The sequence below is a fragment of the Triticum aestivum genome, unplaced genomic scaffold, assembly GCF_018294505.1.
Source record: "Triticum aestivum cultivar Chinese Spring unplaced genomic scaffold, IWGSC CS RefSeq v2.1 scaffold227073, whole genome shotgun sequence".
NCBI classification, from domain to species: Eukaryota; Viridiplantae; Streptophyta; class Magnoliopsida; order Poales; family Poaceae; genus Triticum; species Triticum aestivum.
The window spans coordinates 1-8123 of NW_025233418.1; the positions used below are offsets into that span (position 1 = coordinate 1).

The following is an 8123-nucleotide window of genomic DNA, read 5'->3' on the forward strand; positions in this document are numbered from 1 at the left end:
GATAATGACCAGGCGTACAGGCCCAGTTCGGGAGAGCGATGGAGCCCAGTTAACTGCTGGCTCCAACCATTGACGAATAATGAAAACGGCCCAAACTCAGAATATATACATTAACCATATGGCCCAAGGCCCCTGAAATTTGGGGGCCCTGTGCGGTCGCACCGCCCGCACAGGCCCCTCAACGGCCCTGCCTCTAACCCGCAGCCCGCCGCCTCCCCGACGTCCTATGCGACCCTGCCCATGCCCCCGCAGAAACCCTAGACCCCCACGGGTCGCCGGCGCAGCTTTGGCACCTCCGGTTTGTCAGCCGACCACCCCGCCTCTCTGCACAAGCGGCTATCGTCTCGGGCTCGACGGTGCTGTGCTCCCTCAGCTACCTTGACTCCAACGCCGACGGTTCAGTAAGGCCCGATCCCCTCTGATCTTACACTTGCTGGCATTCGGTGTGGCTTGGCCATCATGCCAAGGCTGTTTCTTCTCCAGCAATTTTGACGATTATCTATGCTACGTTGATCACTCGCCTGATCTATGCATCCATGCCACTCCATGGTCTGAGTTCTCCACTGTAGTTGTGCGCGCACTGAAATACCAGGTTGTAAGTACCAGGGAATCAGTGTGTACTTAATTAATTTATGGCTGTTTGTTTTTGCTAATACCAGCTTGATGACATGGCACGGATAGTCTGATATACTCTGTAACTTCAGTTTTTTTCGATCTGTAACTTCTTCATTGTGCTTGGTAAAAGAAATTATCGTCTATGTTTACGCCACAAAACTTTGGATCTGTAAGTAATGATAACAATGCCTAACAATTTCGATAGCTTTTATTTGGGACTGATACACATTTTTTGTTGCTTCTTTGCACTGTTATATTATTTCAGTTTCCTAACATACAGAAAAGCCCCGATCTGTTATCTTCAGGTTGTAGTTGAGATTTCATTTATGCTGAGTATGCTGTAGCAGCTGAACATCATCATCGCTCAAATGTGTAGGAGGTGCCTTTCTTTACAGACTTTAGTTCCTTATATAGTACTCCCTCCGTCCCATAATATAAGAACGTTTTAGACACTACACTAGTGTAAAAACATTCTTATATTATGGGACGGAGGGAGTAGCACTTTCTTACACCAACTGGGCATGCTTAATTTAAGTTGAAAGTTTTCAACCTTTAGGATAAATTCAAGTTTAACGTTCCATATGTGTAGTTTGTTATTAGTTGCATTGTTATTTAGCTGGCTGGTACGAAGTTCTAAAAGGCATCCTCCTTCTAGAGGTAAATTTCTTAAATCTTAGAGAAAGTAAAGTTTTAGTCAATATGCATGTAAATCTTGATCTCGACAGATATATTTTACCCTTATATTGTGTCATTCACAGTTACATATTCAAGCTGGGTTTTATTATCTGTTCAATAGCAGAGGGGAAATTGTGAAATGTTGATACGACTCCCTGGATACTACCCTAGTATGTCCTTGCGTCCGAGTGATGATATATCCAAACATCTAGTATTGACTTGCACTTCTCGTGAATGAAATGTGACTGATTTTATCTTCTACAGTGCCTGCTTTCCATGATGTACTGATGTCATTGATGTGCCTTTTGTGGTGAGAAGATTACACAAATCTGGACCTGAGGTCTATTGAATGCTGCCCGAGAGTACTGTTATCCTACCTAACACATATTTTTGGTTTCTAACGAAAGTAATTTTCATATAACAGATGAGAAAGTGTTAGGAGCTAGGGTTCGGACTCCTCTAGATCGTAGGTGGTAGGGAAAGGAGGGTGCGGGGCGTGGGCTAGAACGCGGCGGCCGGCGGCGAGGAGCCGTCCTTGCGGCTGGGTGGCGGCGGCGCAGGAGAGAGAGAGAGGCTAGGGCTTAGGATTCCGGCTCCTCTGGGAGCCGGGCAATAGAATAGTCTTATTGCTTAATCCTCAAAATAGTCTTACAACTTGTATATATAATCATAATCTGAAAATAAACTAAGATAACTTGGGCCTTAAGCCTGCCCAGTGGGCCCCCGGCGGCCATAGACCTGGCCGGTCATAACATCTCTCCCCGCCTGCGCAAACAGCTCGTCCTCGAGCTGAAAGTCGGGGTAGTGCTGGCGGAACTCCTCGCGTTGCTCCCATGTAGCGTCCTCCTCTGGTAGTCCAGCCCACCGAATCAACACATACCAGGAGCCTCGGCGCAGCTGAGCCTTCAGCGCCTTCTCTGGTGCAGGAAGGAGACGCCCGTCCGCGAGCGGCGGAAGCGCCGGTGGTGCCGCGGGTGGATCGCCGCGGAAAGGCTTGAGCAGCCCGACATGGAAGACATCATGGATCCGTGCACCTGCCGGAAGCTGAAGACGGTATGCCACTTTGCCAATGCATTCCAGGATAGCAAAGGGACCGGCATAGCGAGGACCGAGCTTCTTCCTCGCGCGGGGGTCCAACGACTGCGTAGAGCGATGAAGTAGACGCAGCCAGACCCAATCACCCACCGCGAACTCCGCCTCGCGATGGTGGCCATCATAGTATCGTTTGGCAAACTGCTGGGCCTGGAGGAGTTGTTGCTGGACCTCTGCGAGCATCTCATCACGGCTCCTCAAAAGAGCCCCGGCTGCCTCGGTCCGCGCCGAGGCTGGATCAACCGGCAGAATTGGCGGGGGCGGCCGGCCATACACCACCTCAAAGGGCGTAGCACGGAGGGCGAAGTGGTAAGAGGTGTTGTAGCAGTACTCCGCCCACGAGAGCCAGTCCACCCATGCGCGAGGGCGATCACCTGTAACACAACGCAAATACATGGCAATCACCTTGTTAACGATCTCAGACTGGCCGTCTGTCTGAGGGTGGAAGGCGGTACTTAGGCGGAGCTTCACGCCTGCCAGTCGGAAGAGGTCGCGCCATACATGACCCGTGAACACAGGATCTCGATCATTGACGATCAAAGAAGGGAACCCGTGGAGACGGACAATGCCATCGAAGAAGGCCCGTGCGACAGATGCCGCTGAATATGGATGGCCAAGGGCGATGAAATGAGCATACTTGGAGAAGCGGTTGACCACCGTGAGAATGACGGACTTGCCGCCCACCTTGGGAAGGCCCTCAATGAAGTCCATGGACATGTCCGCCCAAACCTGAGACGGGACCTCCAAGGGCTGAAGCATACCAACTGGTCGCAGGGTCTCCATTTTGTTGCGCTGGCACGTCACACAAGACCGTACCCAGTCGCGGACCAGGGCACGATCACCTGGAATGTAGAAGTCGGCGCGGAGGCGATGTAGCGTCTTCTGCACGCCCTCATGGCCCGCCGAGTGGGCGAGACGCAACACCTGCTGACGAAGATCGTCGTGGTCCGGAACAAAGACGCGGCGCCCGTGGAGAAGCAGGTCGTCAGCTAGACGCCACGGCTCCTCTAGCTCGCCCGCCGCCAGCTGCTGCTGCAGGAGGAGGGCGTCGGCCGCGGCAGCGTTCGCCCGGCGAATGTCGGCGTAGAGGGCGAAAGAGGGCCCGGTGATGATGCAGAAGGCAGCCCCTTCCGCCGCACCATCGTCCACATCGGCGTCACGCCGAGATAGGGCGTCGGCGACGGTGTTGAGGCGACCCGGCCGGTACTCGACGGTAAAATCAAAGCCAAAGAGTTTACTGATCCACTGGTGTTGGGGAACCGTCGAGAGCCTCTGATCCAGCATGAACTTGAGGCTGTAGTGGTCCGTGCGGATCCGGAAGGAACGGCCCCAAAGATAGGGCCGCCAATGGTGTACTGCCTGCACCAACCCAATGAGCTCACGCTCATACGCCGCCAATTTAAGATGGCGAGCAGCAAAGGGGCGGCTGAAGAAGGCGAGGGGTCCATCGCCCTGGTGCAGGACCGCACCAAACCCCGCACCGGAAGCGTCGCAGTCGACGGTGAAGGGAAGGTCGAAGTCCGGCATCTGCAGTACGGGTCCCGTCGTGAGGGCCCCCTTGAGGGCCTCGAACGCTGAAGTGGCCTCCGTATCCCAAGAGAAGGCGCCGCGGCGGAGGAGACGCGTGAGCGGGGCCGCGATAAGGCCAAACTCCCGGATGAACTTCCGGTAGTACCCGGCAAGACCAAGGAAGCCGCAAAGAGCCCGTGGAGACTGCGGAATGGGCCAGGCGCGACGGCCGCCACCTTGTCGGCGTCCATGGCCACACCCTCGGCCGAGATGACATGGCCGAGGTAAGCGACCGAAGGTGTCCCGAACGAGCATTTCGAGCGCTTAAGATGAAGATGATGCGCCCGAAGCTCGTTGAAGACGATGGCCACATGCTGGAGGTGCTCTGCCCAAGAGGCGCTGTAGATAAGAATGTCATTAAAGAAAACGAGCACAAACCGACGTAAGTAGGGCCGGATCAATCTTTTTGTTCTGCAAATTTTGATATATTATATGTATTTTTCTGAATTACGATGATTTAGTTATGATTTTTTCAAGTTTGAAAATTGCCCTATAGTCCCGGTTTGTGTCTCCAACCGGGACTATAGCTTAGACCCCTTTAGTGTCGGTTCGTCGCACGAACTGGTACTAAAGGTTGGCCCTTTAGTACCGGTTTGTGCCACAAACCGGGACTAAAGAGGCTCGTGGGGCCCCGGCCTGACGCCAGCCTGCCACCACCCCTTTAGTACCGGTTCGTGGCACGAACCGGTACTAAAGGTTCAACACGAACTGACATTAATGCAAATCCGTTCGAGCCGGCACTAATGGTATCATTAGTACCGGGCCAAAATCAAACCGGCACTAATGTGCTTCACGTCTGACCATTTTTCTACTAGTGACTGCTGGGCGTATATATGTCGACGGCTTTGCCGTAGGCATAGGTTTTTTTTATTTTTTTTATTTTCCCTGTTTTCTCTTTTCCAATTCATTTGACAGCATTTCAAAACAGAACAATATGAAATTATGCAGAAATATGACAATTCATCATCTAAACATGCTCAAGTTCATCTAAACATACTCAAGTTCACCATCATCATCTAAACATACTCAAATTCATCACATCATCTAAAGATCATCACCGACGGAAGTTCATGAACATAAAAGTAGTGCAAGACATGAAACATCATAAAAGTAGGAATATGAAAGGCATGGCACGATGGCCACATGCACGGAATCATCAAGCAAAACCACCTCCGCCAAAACCACCACCTCCGCCAAAACCGCCATCGCGACCACCACCACTCTGCCAGATCGGAGTGACTGGGGTCGACGGAGTAGTAGTCGAGCCACCGGTCCCTTACATGTTTCAGAAAAGATTCTAACGGTAAATATGATATGATAGTGTTGAATGAACGAGAACTAGTTTGCCAGTAGTTAGGCAAATGTACTAACCGAACCATCACTGCCTAGTGCCACCCATTCATCGAAAGTGGGCACGTGTGGGGTTCTCCCGCAGGTGGTGGTGGGGGTCCCATTTGTGGTGGATCCATGTGGTTACTCCAAGACGCCAACATAGCCTGAATGTTAGTTAAACAAGCAAACTAGAAGATCAGAAGGAATGAAAGTGCAAAAATTTAGCTTGGTTTTAAGAGGGCAAAACTAACCTCATCATCTGACGGTTGTAATCATCGTTTGCCTTCACTCGTTTCAAGTACTCCCGCACCTCGAGATTCCTATGCTCGACAAACTCCTTATATGCCTACATAATTTAGGTTGTTTCTAAGTGAGCAATGCTGAAAATAAACTTAGAATGCTAGATAGAAAGAGATAAAGAGGAAGTACTTACAGCATGCTGGCGGGCTAAGGGAGTCTGTGAACGCCCCGTACTCTCTAACTGGCTCGGGTTGGTAGCCCGAAGCCGTGTGTACGAGATCGAAGGAGTGATCAAGCCGTCGAAACACGGACACCGGCCATTCTTCTTCCCCTGGATGGCCACCATCGCCGTGTCGTCGATCTGAGACTGGGCGACCTCAGCAACAGGAACATCCGGATGCAACTCCTGATAGTGATGAATGTAAGACCCCAGGTGCTCCTCGGTCTTGCCGTAGTACTGGCTCTCGCCCTCCTTGCGATGACTCCGCTCGCGGGCCAGCTTCCACGACTCCATGTCTGAGAGCGGCCTCTTCAACTTGTCCTCCTACAACGTCAAATAGAAGTTAGCCATACATAAGAACATGACGGTAAAGAAGAACAAAAATGCATCATGCACATAGATATACCTTCATGGCCTTGAAGCCCCAGTGGTTCCTGTTTCCTTGGCCGTGTGTCCCGTCGGCTCCACGGTTAGCCCGGGCCTTGATGCTCTTGGCAGCAAACTCTGCATCGGCGCCGAGCCACCTATCCACCAAACTCGCCCATTCGTAATGCCTTCCATAGCACCAACGAGGAACAACCTATGCAAATTTTGGAAGCATGACATGTGAGCACGAAACATATAGTTGACTGCTTGAAATAATGAAAAGTTAGTAATAGTTACCATCATGAACTGCTCCCTGTGACGAGGTAACTTGCATGGTGGACAAATTGTTCGTCCACGGGGATGCAACAAATCTCACCTCGGGTGTTTGTGACTTATCGCGAAGCAATAGGAATAGCTCACTACAACTGGAGGTTCACTCGAATATTTATTCGTGTGGGTATATGGGTCAATATGGGTGTCCACGGCTCCGATGTTGATCATTGATCGGAAGGGGTTCCGGGTCATGTCTTTACTTCACCGAACCTATAGGGTCACACTCTTAAGGGTCATCTATCTGCTGAATACTAGACAGGGAGTCTGAGAGAAAATCATCGAAAAAGTTTCAGACACCGAAAAGTTTCGGACAGTGGAAAAGTTCCGCAGAGAGAGGTCACCGGATGAGTTTCGGTGAAACCGAAATAGTTGTTTCGGGGTATGCCATTAAGTCAAAATGGTTTCGGCACATGCCTGAATATTCTTGGAGGGTGCCAGAATCATACAGGTAACTTTTTGGAATTTTCAAAAATAAAAACCGAAAATGTTCCGGAGCTGCAGGAACCGGTTCAGATGCTTTTCGCAGATGAAAATCACTAAACTGGAATTGTTTCAGAACGCGTTGAAAATTATTATGGTGGGTACTGGAAATGTTCTAACCCCACATAAATATTTTCAGTTCGATCAGACGCTGAATATTGTCGTCGTAAATAGTGAAAATCAGCTTTATGGTTACTTTATGGAAAGCCCACTACAACAAACACTCCCATATAGCAACACATATGTAGAAACAAACTGTAGCATGTGTTGTCTTTGGGTTAACCCTCCCACCTGGCCACCTCCCCACGAGCCACGAAGGCCTTTAACCTCATCCACCACCACCACCTCCTGCGCTAATATCATGCGTCTAAGGATGAAAGAAAAATAAAATCCTCTCCGCCAGCTCTCTCCCCGATTCCTCTCTCTCCACCACCGATTCCAAGGAACTCCGGCGCTTCCCTGCACTCTTGATCCCTGGTTCGGTTCCCTCTTTCTATTCTCCTCTAACCAGGGCCGTCTCCAGGAATTCGGGGGCCCGGTGCGGAATGCAAAAAATTAGGCCTAATTTTTTTACAAGTCATATACTAAATAACCAATATAACTGAAACATTCTCCTACTTAATTATATATACAGTATATAATTGAAGTATGCATTATTGCGTATAGTATTCAGAAGTATATCAAATATTAATACCAGAAGAATAAATGATACTACTAAACTGCATCGAGTAATGACTCACTTACCAGATCGTCTAGGGTCAAATTCATGGAAGAACTCGATCTGTAGGAGATGGAGGCAACGTGATTGCTTATTTTTCAAGTACCCATGCCCTTCAGAAACAGGAGGTAAATAAAAGATTGGACACATTAGACACACATCAAATTTAACTCGCAAGTTCGTCCATCTCTCGCATTACCTTCGTCTCCTTCCCTTCAACCTACAGCAGGACTAAAAGCTCCACCCATAAATGCCAATCGACACATTGGAACGAGAGAAGCGAGCGGAATCAAGAATCCCCAAACCTTTTTGTTGTTTTCTTGCACTCCTCGATCAAGCATGCCCTGAATCAATCAGAGCTAGAAGTAGCAGTGACCAAGGGGATCCAATCAAGATGAAAGAGGTCGAAGAGGTTTCCTATCAACGCGGAAGCAGCAGATCCCCTGATCCCCTCGCAGACATGATCGATCGAACCGGTCTCGG

The 8123-nt window shown here is 49.9% G+C and overlaps 1 long non-coding RNA gene across 1 annotated transcript; it reads right to left on the reverse strand.

Moving 5' to 3' along the window:
• Positions 1-6262: 6262 nt before the first annotated feature.
• Positions 6263-8087, reverse strand: LOC123176068 (uncharacterized). The gene is made up of 4 exons (XR_006488346.1): positions 7946-8087; positions 7840-7871; positions 7667-7753; positions 6263-6323 (listed from the first exon to the last, which is right to left on the reverse strand). It is a non-coding gene; the product is annotated as an uncharacterized lncRNA (long non-coding RNA).
• Between the last annotated feature and the right edge of the window lie 36 nt (positions 8088-8123).